Raw genomic sequence first — 15,075 nt, 5'->3', positions numbered from 1 at the left:
GCCATGTCATTAAAAAAATTTAAAAATAGAACAATGCATCAATTCTCTTCCTTCCAACTTTACCTTCCTCTGTCATCAACGACTCTCTCTCCTTTCTAAGCATGGTGAACATGGAGGTACGGAGCAAAGTCGATGCTATATTTTCGGGCAGAATCAATCTCTCCATTGCAAGGAACTATAATTTCATTCAGAATTAATTATACATATTCATTATTTCCTCAACAGAGTCAACTCTCCTAACCAATTTTCCCACATTCTGTTGTGATTCTAGTCTTCCTTCATATAGAATATATACAAATTTAGAGCATGAAAAATCAGAGTTACGATGATAATAATCTTATTCGGTGAGGGGAGCAATGAGTGCGCGGAGGCTAAAAATTGATGATGTTTTCTTCAACCATAAATTGAACCCCACTTCCCTAAATTTCAAGGCAAATTTGCCTGGTCTTAAATTTGTGGTCATCAATATCTATCAACCTCTCCTAGACTTGATTTCCAAGTCCAACGGAGGAAGGCGACGATAGAAGGGAGAAGAGTGTTGCATGTTCAGTTTTTTTTAAAGACATGGCTCCATGACAACTTAATAAAATAATATTTACTTTGTCCCTTAAAAATATTCATTAATTTTATTTTAATGGTATAGCTCCATGTCAACTAAACAAATAATATTTACAAAAACTTGAGTACAATTGGGTGTACCGTATAACTTAGTTGACCTGCACCCAGATGCTAACCTGCATCTTGATTCGAACCCACATCCTAACTCAAATCGTATAAATGATACTATTCGTTTATACAAATGACACTGCCTATAATTGAAACTATTTGATAATATAAATGACACTGTAACATTTTAAAATGTTATAAGATCATTTTCAATCTGATAGTATCATTTAAAATAGTATAAATGTTATTTACAATCTTATAGTGTTAATTACATGAAGTGTCATTTATATTTATGAATAATGTCAATTATACATAGTGTCATTCACAATGTTATAGTGTCATTTGTATAATCGAATAGTGTCATTTACACGATTTCAGTCAGGATGCGGGTCAGGGTCTGGATGCAGATCAACCCGGTTGTACGGTACACCCGGTTGTACTTAAGACCACCTCAATGATATTCATCCCTTAAATTATTCATTATATTCTCTAATATATGTTCTAAGAAATGTTAGGTGAATATTGTGTTATGAAAATAAGGTAAAAAAATAAGAGATTTATGGCGAAGTAGTATCCAAAAATAAAAAATAAATATTTTTAGTGTTAAAGGGCGAAAGTACTCACTTTCATAACATGTCTATGGAAAATATCCATCCATATAACATTAGTGCTGCCAAGGGCCGCCCGGAACCGGCGGTTCGACCCTGAACCGGCCCGCCGGTCAACGGTTCCGGCCCGAACCGTTGACCGACGGGCCGGTTCAGGGCCGAACCGCCAGTTATCCGGGCCGGTTAAGGTTCACATTTCCCCCAACCCTGAACCGCCGGTCTGGCCCGCCGGTTCGGCCCGGAACCGCCGGTTCCGGCGCGGGGGCCGAGGAAAGCAGGGGCGCATGGGGGGCAGCAGGCTGGCGCCTGCAGGCAGCAGCTGGGGGGGCAGCGTGAGTGGTGGGCTAGGCGCCTAGGCTAGGCCTTGAGTCTTGACCGGCCTGCCATCTCTCTCTCTCAATTTCAAATTCAAATGTTTTGTTTTATTTTTTTTTTATTTTTTCAAATTTTCAACATTATAATTATACTTTTCCCCACACAATTTTATCTAATTCACATTTTCCCCCACCCAATTTTATCTATAAATACCCCCTTCTTCCACCTTCAAAATCACTCCATTGTATTAACAATTCTACACTCTCCTCTCTTCTACTTCTAATTCTCCTCCATTCTTTATGTGCTATTGCTCTTGCTCTATAATTCTTTAGCTATTCTCTTGCTTATTCAATTGCTTTACTTTATTGTTCTTGCTTTACATTATATTACTACTAGTACTACTATTAAGTACTAAATACTATACTATACTACTATTAAGTACTCAATTACATAGAATAAATTCAAGTTTTATGCATTATTTTGATTGTCAATGACTCAATGTGTTAGAATTATTGTACTTTTATTGTATTTCAATTTTCAACACAAGTCATTTAATAATAATAATAAAAAAAGCACAAGCATTACTAAAGAATTAAGATGACATTACTAAAGAATTAAGATGACATAACAAAATATTATGTAAAAAATATATTATGTAAATTTTCAACAAGTCATTTAATTTAAAAATATGACATAAAAGATATTACATGTTTATATTTTCGATTTCAACACATGTTTATATTTTATATTGTAAGTTGAATTAAAATTTGGAAATTTCATCACAAATCATTTAATTTCATAAAATATACATTTTCAACACAAGTCATTTAATTTAAAATGACATAAAAACTATTACATGTTTATATTTTCGATTTCAACACATGTTTATAATTTTTATTTAAAGTTGAATTAAAATTTAGAAATTTCATCACAAATTCACAATCATTTAATTTCATAAAATATAAATTTTCAACACAAGTCATTTAATTTTAAAATATAACATAAATCATTTAATTGCATAAAAGGAAAAAAAATATGACATAAATCATTTAATTTCATCACAATCATTAAATTTTCTACACAAGTCATTTATATTATATATTTTAAGATTTAAGTTGAATTAGAATTTTGAAATTTCATCACAAATCATTTAATTTCATAAAAAAGAATAAAAATAATAATAAAAAAAAAAACAAAACAAAAAAGCCCGGAACCGCCGGTTTTTGGCCCTTGAACCGCCGGTTCTCGGCCCGGACCGGAACCGTCGGTTCAGGGTCAGAAAACCGGCCCTTTTAATTTCATCCGGGCCGGTTCAGGTTCGCCGGATTCCGAACCCTGAACCGCCGGTTCGGGCCCGGAACCGGCGGCACCACTATATAACATGTCTATTAAAACTACCCAAAAGCAAAAGTGATGTTGATGGGCTTGCTTGAATTTTTGTAAAAGTTCTTACACAAGTACAATTGTGTAAGAAAGTGTAAGATATGTAGTTGAAAATGGTACAAAAATTTGAGAAAGAGGCAATAAATGCTAATTTGCGTCACTTTCCTCCGTTAATATATATTGTAGGTTTGAAAATTTTGAAAAAACGAGGGCAGTTTTTGTGTTATAAAACTGAGGGCAGTTTGAATTTTTTTTGAAAATACCTCGCGGCTTGTGCAGGAGGTTAGGGTTTCTCGGCGGCTTGTTTATCCGTTGGCCTCGGAATTTTTTTTGTTTCACAATATACATAAATATGAATTTTTTTGCCTTCGTATTAATGTTTTACAACATATGTATCGTTATTTTTATAATTTAGTTTTAATTTTAAGTCTTATTTTTTTTATAGTACAAAAAATACACATAGATGTGAAACATGACAGATAGTGAATCTGCTAAAATTTGTATTATAGTGGGGATAATAATACTCAATTTATGTATGATTTGATTGTACATAAAATAATAGACTTACACATAAAATTATAGAGTTGCACATAAAATAATAGGAAATTATTGATTAAAAATATCAAACCTCATACATTCTGAAACAATATAATATTATCTAGCTAACAACCAAACAAGCCGCTCAAAAACTATTAGCCGGCATCACTAGCCGCGTGTAAATTCACCGGCGGCTAGTGCTTCCGGCAAACGGTTTTTGGGCGGTTAGTTGGTGTGTTAGGTAGGAAATATTTTATTGTTTCACTTTAATGTTCACTTTATGCATGCATGTCATTGCACATGAAATAATAGATTGAATTGTACTAAATGAACAATATATTTCACGTGAATTTGTACTAAAGAATCTAATATTAGTCCTTCTTATAAGGTTGTATTTATGAATGAGAAAACACAAATTCAAATACTCATCATAGATTCGTGAGTTTAGAAAAGAAATTGAAGAATAGAAACCCTAAATATTTGAGAAGTGATTTTGTGCGAGAGGTGGTGCAATTTGTGTTGAATTTCTGCCTCAAAAGGTGATTCTCTCATATTCTTCGTATAAATTATAGTTTGCATGTTTGATTGTATGTTGTTTTTAATGAAGAGAACATGTTTTACATTATATTTATGAAATAAGTTATTATTTTACCAATACAAGCATTTTATTGAGATATTAAACTTGTTTATAGTTGAATAGAACGTATTTAACATGAAAACGAAACTAGCCGCCCAAAACTCATTAGCTGGTGACATAGCCGCCGACCACAAGGTCAATGGCTACTGTCGTCGGATAGTGATGTTTGGGCGGCTAGTTCATTTTTCGTGCTTATTGTGATGTTTTTACGCGGTTAAGCATATTTTAATACTATATTTTATGTGGTTTTATAGATGAAATTCGTGAGATACATATATGTGAGATACAACGAAGCCGTCGATGGTATATACTATGTTGGCGGGGCTACAGAGGTCCTTCCCCTCGTCAACGAAACTGTTGCAAGCCTGATGTACAACATCAACAACATTATGAGGACATATTCGTTGAGCCCGAACTACCAATTGTATTATTTGGCGACCAATCAATTTGGCAGGGAGACGAAATGTAGCTTGACCACCGACGATGACGTGGAAGGCTGATAACACTCATGTTTCCATGGTTTTTAATGTTCTTATGATGTTAATTTTATAGAAAATTGAGTGTTTGATGATTGTTTTGTGCTTAAATTGCTTTATCTTGAGAAATATGATACTTACTTCAACTTTGATGAATTTTACAGAAAAATGGAGTCTGAATTTGGACTGTTGGTCTTAATTAAAGTTGTAGTTCGTCTCGATACGAGTTCGTAGGCGCAAACGGTTCGCAAATCCGAGTTCGGACAAGAAAGATATGGCCGAAACAAGTGAATAGTGTCCGACGGGAATTTCCGAATTTTCGGGAATTTTCGGGATTTTCGGATTTTATCAGTATTTTCGAGTTCTACACTGTATTTATCTCATGTGCTTATATATAGGTCCTTTCCCTGACCTATTAGACACATCTCTTTACCTCTTTTCTCCATCTTTTCGGTTTTAGACTTACAATTTTATTGTTTTCATAGATTAGCTTTATTTTTCTACAAGATTCAAGTTGTCATTCAACATTCTTCCGGATATATTTTATCTGTTTTATTTATTTCAATTGCTTTCTTTTATTTATGCTTTTATTTTATTTTATGATGTCTAGCTAGTTTTTAATCTGATTCTAGAGTTTGTAAATAGTTAATTGAATTCATGTGATTAATTTGTTAATACCTTTTTGCCTTCCAGTTTATGATTCATAATTCCTGGTGCTTGATTTCTTGTGGATTATCTGGCCAATAATTTGCATGTGTAGCTATTTGGTTTGAGACCTAACGGAGATAACTGCTTAGCGGATTCAGGAATGTATGATATGATTTTAACCTTGAGACCTAGCGGAGATAGGTGGATCATAGGGAGCTATTCTTAGGAGTTATTGGGAGTTAGTAGATTTTCTTGAGACTTAGCGGAGATAGAGAATTTACTAATCTACGATCGTTGCTGCTCTAGCGAGAGTAATTGATTAATTAAGCGATCTCTCATCATAACTAGATTAAACTGGTAGTTAGGATTAATAGGTTGATTATGTGAATTTGATTAATGAATTTATGTCCCTAGAATCAGTCGTTTTATTTATCTGTTTTATTTATATGATTTTTTCGTTTTATTAAAAAAATTATAAATAAACATAATTGAATTTATTCCTTTAATTAAAAAAATCATAAATAAACAACTAGCCGCCGAATTTTTTTTAGAGCACTAGCTACCGGTTTTCCACGGTCCGCGGCTCGTGCTCTAAAAACATAAATTTCGGCGGCTAGTTGGTTAAATTCGCTTGTTTAATTTTAATTAAGTAATATATTTATTTAATTTTATCATTATGAAAAATCTAAAAAAACGTTATTGTTTTATGCGTAATACAATAATCCTACATGAAATCCCAACTAATTTATTCGAGAACTAATTTATTCCCTTTCTCGAATAAATTATGCTTTCATAAAATCATTTAAACAAACTCGAATTTTGTACCATTTATTTTTTTACTTATTTATATTAACCAAACACAATTATTCCATTTTAAATTTGTTTTCTCACCAAAAGAAATCCTTAACACAAAAACACCACAAATCTACGACACAAAATTAACAAATATAAATGCTTCAAAAGTCACGAAAGATACAATTTAAACAATTTAACATGCTTCAATTATCTAAACAATTTCGCCACGAAAAAAATATATCTAAACAATTTATTTCAAAACTCACGAAAGATACAAGCATTCCTTTCGAAATATAATCTTCAACTACTCAAACTACAATTTAAATCCAACCCAAAATTTAATAAATAATATCACAATATTAAAAGATAGAATACTTACTTGGTTTGAAGAAGAAGCCATAGCCGTGAATGGTTGTGTTCTTACTCGCTACTTTGGGTTCCTCCAACCTCCAAAAATTTCTACATAGTTTGGATAATTGATTAAAAAATCGGATAAACACATAGGCAATTCGATCGGTAATGGAAGTTTTATATAGTTTGGTTCTTATTTACCTTGTCAGTGGTTGCAACTTTCTTTATACCGGCACTTCAATCTTCTAAGTCTCCAAGCAATAGAGCGACGAGCAAACATTAAGTAATTTTTCGGTTTCAAATTTTTTGAGAATGTGATTGTAGCAGTTTCCTATCACTATTATTTAACCTAAATAATAGTGTAGTGAGACTTCCCTATTTCCCAACCCACTAACGTCTCAAAACTACTAGGAACCCGAGAAGACAGCGAGAGACACTTTAATTTTGGTCAAACTAGCCGCAATTTTGACTGCAAAAGCCATGAAATTCCTTGCATATCTTACGCGTGATTTTGATTTTCCTAAGAAGGCGTGAAATTCCTTCCAAAATTATTGTTATTTATTATATATATATGCATTAGGTGTTAGTGACAACCAAGTTAATACATTACAATAGCCGAAAATAAATAAAAATGGGGATGTGATATAGTATTACATAATTAAATTCAAAAGTTAATACATTACAATGATTTTCGGTCCTCAATGTTTGGAAGTACATTTTTATAGTCAAATGTGTAACAAAATATAAAAAATAAAAAAATAGAAAATTAGGGCACGTTTGTGTGTTATAAACCATTAATAAAAGGTTAAAAACTTCAAATTTATGTATATTGTGAACAAAAAAAACATTCTGAATAAAACGGTCCCGCGAGGCTTGTGCAGGCGGTCAGGGTTTCTCGGCGGCTTGACGTTTATCCGTTGCCTTCATATTTTTTTTTTCACAATATACATAAATTTGAATTTTTTTGCCTTCGTATTAATGTTTTATAACACACAAACGTGCCCTCATTTTTTTAAATTTAGGGTTTTTATTAGGGTTACAAAGTGATGTGACTTTATAATAAATACACATTTCTAAGATTTTGTATATTTTTTAACTACCTATCTTACACATTTTCTTACACAATTGTACTTGTGTAAGAAAAGTGTATGAACTTTTACAAAAGACCATGCAAACCTATCAACATCAATTGTGCTTTGAGTAGTTTTTTAAGATATATTATATGGGTGAGTAGTTTTGTAAGATACATTATCAAAGTGGGTAGTTTAAATTCTCACCCATATTTTTATGGGACGTATCATAAAATAGTAGAAAAGGAATGACTTTAAGGAACAAGTGAGTATATAAATACAAGCTGGCAATCCAACAAGCGATGTCAGCTTTTGCGAGTTAAAAAATGGATGTACGTAGAATATAGTTGAAATAAGATTTTATTGAAAAGAAAAGAAAAGAAACAACAACGGAAAACCAAAAACCCTTGAAAGCACAAAGCTGCAGACTAAGGGCCGAGCCTCGTTAAAACCTCATTAAACCAAAATGAGGAAAAAGAGTACTCGTCAAGGATCAAGGTTGACGGAGCGGAGTTGGGAGGCCTCAAAGATTCCGGCCGAACCATTACCCTTAGGCCTCCCGGCTCACAACCGATCCAAAAAAAAAAAGAAAAAAAACCAAGAAATCAAGCGAAACGAGTAAAATAAGGAAAAGAAACATCCTCCTTGACAAAATCAATTAAACCAGCAATGGCATGAGGCCAAAAACCTTCCTCCCTAGCTTGAGAAGCCAAAAAATCCGCCGATCTGTTGCCCTCACGAAAAATGTGAGAAATGCGCCACGTGAAAGTGTGGAGTTTGGAGAGAGCAAGCTGCCACCGAGGCTTGAATCTCCAAGGAACCGTCTCAGAGAGCGACTGAAGAAGCTGAACCACGTAAGAGGAATCCGACTCAAACCAAACTCTCTCCCAATTAGCACGATGCACAGATTCAATCGCAATAATAATTGCTAAAAGCTCTGCTTCGAACGCAACCCCCTGGCCGCCCAAAAAATGATAACAACCAAGAACGTCATTGAAGGCGTTCCTAAAGACGCCCCCCGCATGAATCCTCCCTTCACGAACCGAACCATCAGTATTAACTTTAATCCAAGACGGCGGAGGAAGGTGCCAAGCAACGTAAAGATAGGAGATAGGTTTCCTGGGTTGTCCAGCGATGGACAGTTTCTTAAGAATGAGGAGATCAGAAACCGAGTTGGCCATAGGGCCAAGGACGAAATTGTTGGCAGCTTCACATAGAAAAACCCGGACCTGCTTGATAATCAAGTGGCGCGAAGGTGCTAAATTTTTGTGTATGACGTTGTTGCGGTGAGACCAGAGACTCCAGAGAAGAGAGACCACCCCAACTTTCCATAAATTGCCAACTTGTTTGCTGTTCTTCTGGTGGATAGAGAAGCGAATCATGCTGCCAACGTCCGGCGGCAAAGGTTGCTCAATCGAAAACCATCTAAAGACATCCACCCAAATAGCAGCCGAGAAGGAGCAGTTCAACAGAACGTGATCCATCGTCTCTTCTGCTGCGGAGCATAAAGGGCAGCGGTTAGGCCCCTGAATACCATGGAGGCGACTCGTATCAAAGGTAGGGAGCTTGCCAACAATAGTGCGCCAGACTAAGAGAGATCGCCGAGCGGGGATAAAAGGGGCCCAAATCCAGGAGCCCCAGTCGACCTTAGGGAACTGAGGTCGTATGTGAGCAAAGGCCGAAGCAGCAGTAATGTTCCCGAAACCCGAGTGTATCCAGGATCTGTCGTCCGCCAATCCAGGAATGGGGATAGATATGATGTCGAGAGCAATGCGCGGGAAGGACTGCACAAATCTAGAAGTGAGGTGCCACTTATTATCAAAGTAGTAGTCTGAAATCTTCTGAGAGAAATAGGGGGTCATGAAATCCGGGATATGAAGTTTGTCGATCAGCCGATACCCGAGCCAATTATCTCTCCAAAAATAAATCGTATCTCCAGTGCCAATCATGCAGAAGGTATCCGAAACAATCTCCCGAATCGTCCTTCTAACTCCAGTCCAAATCGATGAGCTCGCCCACTGGGAAGCCCAATCCATGGTCTGAGTGAGATATTTCTGACGAAGCAGCCGATAGCCAAAGCTGTTCATGTTCATAATATACCAACCCAACCGAAACATGAAACTATTATTGATGTCAGAGAAAGCTTTGACCCCAATGCCGCCATGTTCTTTCAGAGCACGAGCTCTGTTCCAACTCACAGAAAAAGAGGGTTTCTTCAGAGTACTCCCAGTCCAAATGAACGATCTACAAGCTTTGTCAAGAGCATGCAGAAGTTTCGCCGGCCATTTATAAACAAGCATGCTATGAACCGCAGCACTGTTGATAACAGAGGAAACTAAGCAGAGCCTGCCCACCATAGAGAGTTGACAACCTTGCCACCTAGGGAAATGGGCAAGAATCCGATCATAGATAGGTCGAAGCTTAGCAGAAGAAGCTCGGCCCGAGAAAATAGGCACTCCCAAGTAGGTGAAAGGCATGGAGCCAATGTTGAAATCTAGAATCCGTTGAAGCCGAGAACGTCGCCTAGGAGACACCCATTTCCCGAAGTAAAGAGTAGACTTATGCTTGTTGCAAAATTGTCCAGAGACCGTGGCATAGAGCTGAAGTATCGAGTCTATCATAATGCAATTACGCTTGGAAGCCTGACAGAACAGGAGCACATCGTCGGCGTAAAGAAGATGAGAAGGGAAACTCAAAGATCTCGAGAAACGCATGCCGGCGATTAAACCCCGATTTGCAGCATCCAGAAAAATACGGCTAAGAACATCTTCCGCCAAGGCAAAAAGAATGGGAGACAAAGGATCTCCTTGTCTTACCCCCCGACCGCATTCGAAATAGCCATAGAGAGCACCATTGAACCGAATAGAGATGCGAGCCGAGCTGAGAATGGTTTTAATCCAGGAGCAGAAAATATTGGGGAAGCCAAACTCTTGAAGCACGAACAGAAGAAAATCCCATCTAAGCGTATCAAAGGCTTTATGAATGTCGACTTTAAGAGCCATATTTTTGCCGTGTAAAGACCTCTCCATGCAGTTCGCCCCTTCCGAGGTAAGAGTGATACACTCATGAATAGAACGTCCCGAAATAAACCCAAATTGATTTTCGGAGACAATGGTGGCAGCAGCAGCATTCAGCCGGATCGCCAGAATCTTGGCAATAACTTTGAAAAAGAAATTGCCAAGAACGATGGGCCGATAATCAGAGATAACCTTGGCATCAGCTTTCTTGGGAAGAAGACTCAGAGTGTTGGAATTGAGACCCGAAGGAAGATAATGATGAGTGAAGAATCTTTTGATGGCGGAAGTGAAATCATGTTCAATAATGTCCCAAGCGGAACGATAGAAAGTACCGCCAAAGCCATCCGGGCCGGGAGCGCTATCTTTGTCCATAGCAAAAACCACCGCTTTGATCTCCGTCGCAGTGGGACAAGTAACCAAAGCCGACTTCTGGTCCGAAGTGAGGCTACTGGTGATATAATTAGTAATCCACGAAAGATCGCCCCCAGGATTGGAATCCGCAGCAAAGAGAGTTTTATAAAAATTTTCCACATGAGACGCCAAAGTGCTATGATCTTCAACCAGGACGTCATTAATCTCAAGATGCTTGATAGTATGGCTAGCGCGCTTCATTCTCACCATGTTATGATAAAACTGGGTATTGCGATCTCCATCCTGGAGCCATCGAATTCTACTTTTCTGGCGAAGCAGGTCCTCTTGCCGAGAGAGCATGACCGAGATAGAGGCTTCAAGCTCAACTTCTTGTTCAAAGAGCGCCTCAGAATAGCCAACATTATCAATATGTGTCTGAAGAGAAGAGAGCTTATTATAGAGCTCCTCAAGCGAAGTGTTGAAGTTCCCAAAGGTGGACTTATTCCAAATTTTGAGATCTTTCCTCAAACGTTTCAGCTTGTGCATCATACGCACCATGGGGCAGTTCAAATCAACAACAGGAGCCCAAGAACGCTGAACCATTGGAATAAAATCAGAGTGAGAACTCCACATGTTCAGGAAACGAAAAGGACGAGCGCCAGAGGTATTAGGAGGAGTGGAACATTTAAGCAAAATAGGAGCATGGTCCGAGCCAAGACGAGGCAAAACCAGGCTCTCAGCAGAGTGCCATTGCGCAGCAAAATCCTCGGAGAAAAGAGTGCGGTCCAGCACAGATTCAGTAGTCATTGGAAATTTACGCCTGTCCGTCCAAGTAAAAAAAGGCCCAGAGGTGGGAGCTTGAATGAGAGTATGACGATCAATGAAAGCTTGAAAATCTCTGCAGGAAACACGACTGGGAAACCGGCGTCCACGCCGCTCATGAGCTCCAAGCACAGCGTTAAAGTCCCCAAGAATCACCATTTGAGGGACCATATAAGAAGAGATATCATCCCAAAGAATCCTGCGAGTGATATAATTACAACTCCCGTGAACAATAGCCACTCTGAAGGAATAGCTAGAAAACGAGATGTCAAAAATAACCATCTGCTCCGTGGACATAATCAACGAGCAGGTAACCCCGGTGGCGATGAGAATCCAGATGTTGGAAGCATGAGGGGCGCGATCATTTTGATGGAAAGGAGTCAAATTGATAGAGTTCCAGAAGGAGGCCGGAATATGAAGAAAGTTAGTCTTAGGCTCAATAATGCCCAGAATAATAGGATGATGAACATGACAGTAACTGTGAAGCAAATTACGTGCCGCGTCCGTCATTCCACGAATATTCCAAGAGAGAATATTCATTGAGAAAAGTGGATATTTTCGTCCTCCTCCTGAGGATCATAATCATCATCCACCATATCACCCCATTTCCGTGAAGAAGCGGTGTCCATACTTTTACCAGCAGCAGAAGAAGTTTGAGAGATAAGGAACTCCGAAATTTGGACGCCTTTATCCACCGCTTCCTTAACCATAGAATTAAACTCCGCCGTGGTCCCCTGAGGTTGTCCTACCTGATCCCCAATAGGAGCGGCCTGATTGTGTCGTAGACGCTCTTTGATTGTCGGAGCAGCCGTGCGCACCAACTGTTCGACAGTTTGCTTGGGCGGCCTACCCCGCCCCCGTTTGATTGGCACGATTTCATTCATCTCATTTGTAGTACGACTATTGGCACCAACTGTTCGACAGTTTGTCTCTTGTTCTGGCCTTTCACTAGCATTATCAGCCTTTTGATTTTGAGTTAATGTTGCTTCTAAAATCTGCACTTTCATCATATTTCCCAAGGCCACCTCCTTATCAGCAAAATTACTCGTCTCGGTGCTCTTGTTATTTAGTTCCTCTTCGGGTATTATGTCGGGGTTCGAATCAGGAACGGGTCTGCACGCAGCTGCAAACAAATCAGGTCCGGACAAACCTTCTTTACGCTGGGGCAAATTTTGTGCCCCATCTGTATGACGAAACTCCTCAGCGGGAGTGTGATTAATTTGCTCCAAAGCGCTGATAATGGAAGTCCTCTCATTCTCACGAAGAGGCTCCTGGTTGACGTTCTCTTCTCCAGAAGGCTCTTGAGATAAAGCATCGAAAGAATTACCAATAGGAATCTCTTTATTTTTCTGCCATTCTTTCCCCATAGTTTTGTTGTGATTGGTCTTGAGAGAAGGTTGATCCGAGCTTTTAGGATTCGTGATGTCAGTGTTGTTATCCTGCTGTTTCTTGCGGCGGCATTGAGCAATGTTATGACCTGCAAGTTTGCAAAAACCACAAAAACGCGGCAAATTTTCATAGACGAATTCAACCTCAAAAGAGCGAGTCCCCTTATCCACCGTGAGAGTTTCGGAAATAGGCTTAGAGACATCCATGTCGACAAGAACACGAGCAAAGTGTCCCACTTGCCCAGCAAACGCAAAACCATCAAGTTTAATAGGAAGACCGACATATCTGGCGATCCCGATTATCACTTCCGGATGCCAGTAATCGTGAGGAAGATAATAGATTCTCAGCCAGACTTGAGAGAGGGCAGATGATTCTTTGTACGGGTCAAAATCCGGAACCCATTCCCTAATTCGAATAATACCTTTGCTCAATTTCCAAGTAGCCCTAGATTTTGCCGTAGCAAGCTCAGATTCATTCGCGAAAATTATCGAAAAGAAACCTTTCCCTAGCGGTACCACACAGATCGCATCCGAGGTTTTCCATAAATCCATGAGCTCTTGTTTAATGTCAGAGGCAAATCTGGGGGTGTCTCCCTTATTCAGCAAAAGCCTGGCGTGAACAGCGAACTCAAACTCCTTGAGTTTACTTTGATACAGGGCTTCTGGAATCCGAAGAATAGATTTGTTGCCAATGTTTACCGGGTGAAGAGCGTTGAAATCCTGGGCGAAAACATCTGCTGGTTTGGGAACTGAACGCTGGACCGTTCGCGCAAAAGAGAGTTTGTTCCTTTTCGCCTCAGCGCTAGGGCTAGAAATTCCATGCAGCGTCGAGTTGACAAGAGCCTCGGAATGACTCTTGCTGTTCTCAGAAGAGATTTTGAGAATGGAACTAGAGGGAACATCCAAGGGCCGAGTTTGATTCTTACCGGAAGACGCAGGCGTAGGCCTGACAAAGTTGTTGGAGATCGGAGGAAAATCGGAAGCCATGGAAGCGGGCGGAGAATCACGCGGCGGCGAGAGAGGAGCTAGGGTTTCTCATCATTTTTCAAATGATAATTATACAAAAATATAACTAATACAAAAATGATAATTTAAAGTCAAAAATTATTGTTAATAGTTCAAAATAATAATTAATAATAATATAAAAATAATTTGAAATTTAAAGTGATATTTATCCGATTATTATAAAGTGCGGCATGTTTATTTAGGTCAATAATATAGAACTTCGGTGCAATTCGAATCATATGGCATTACGAATACTTTCATTTCCCTTTTAGTAAAATAAATTTTTAAAGTTTAAAGGTCTGAGACGAGTTTTATTTTGGAATAATATAGTTTGTACATACACAATTTTTCTACCTTTTCTGACTCTAGACATATATAATTTTTTTTATTTACTCAAAGTACACCAACTTTCTTATTTGTCTGAGTTCAACTGCGACATTTGTCATCAAGAAGAAAACGCAAGTCCAAATTAGCATCTACGTGCTCCTCTGTTCATAAAAAAATTATCACACTATAATTTATACGAGTTTTAATAAATATCACTGGAGTTATGAGTGGAGTGAGAATAAAAAATTATCATCCACCAACTTCATATTAACATCAATAAGTACTACAACAATCAAAAACCTGAAACAATAAAAAGAATTAATTGCATTCATAATTAAATTCAAACAAAAGCTGCCTAATGCAACATTTCATCAATGATAAACAAATACTCTACTGATATTTTATGTGAGTGGGTTTTTTAGTAGTGATTTCACTTTAAATATGAGTAGAATTATGTCAATCATACTACTAGTATAAATAGAAGAACAATTTTTTTTTGTGAAGAAATTGAAAAAAAAAATTATATCAAATTTTTCGTGAACGAAAGGAGTATTATAATGGCGAAGATTTTGCAAAGGCTGCAATGTATCAAATCCTCGTGAACCCTAGCACACCTCTTGAAGAAAAGTTGATGGTTCAAGTCGAAGAAGCGAACATCAGCGGCAGGAGAAGTTGGGTT

This window comes from Salvia miltiorrhiza, chromosome 3 (genome assembly GCF_028751815.1).
Source record: "Salvia miltiorrhiza cultivar Shanhuang (shh) chromosome 3, IMPLAD_Smil_shh, whole genome shotgun sequence".
NCBI lineage: Eukaryota > Viridiplantae > Streptophyta > Magnoliopsida > Lamiales > Lamiaceae > Salvia > Salvia miltiorrhiza.
The sequence above is the reverse complement of the archived record's forward strand: the minus strand, read 5'-3'. Positions refer to the sequence as shown.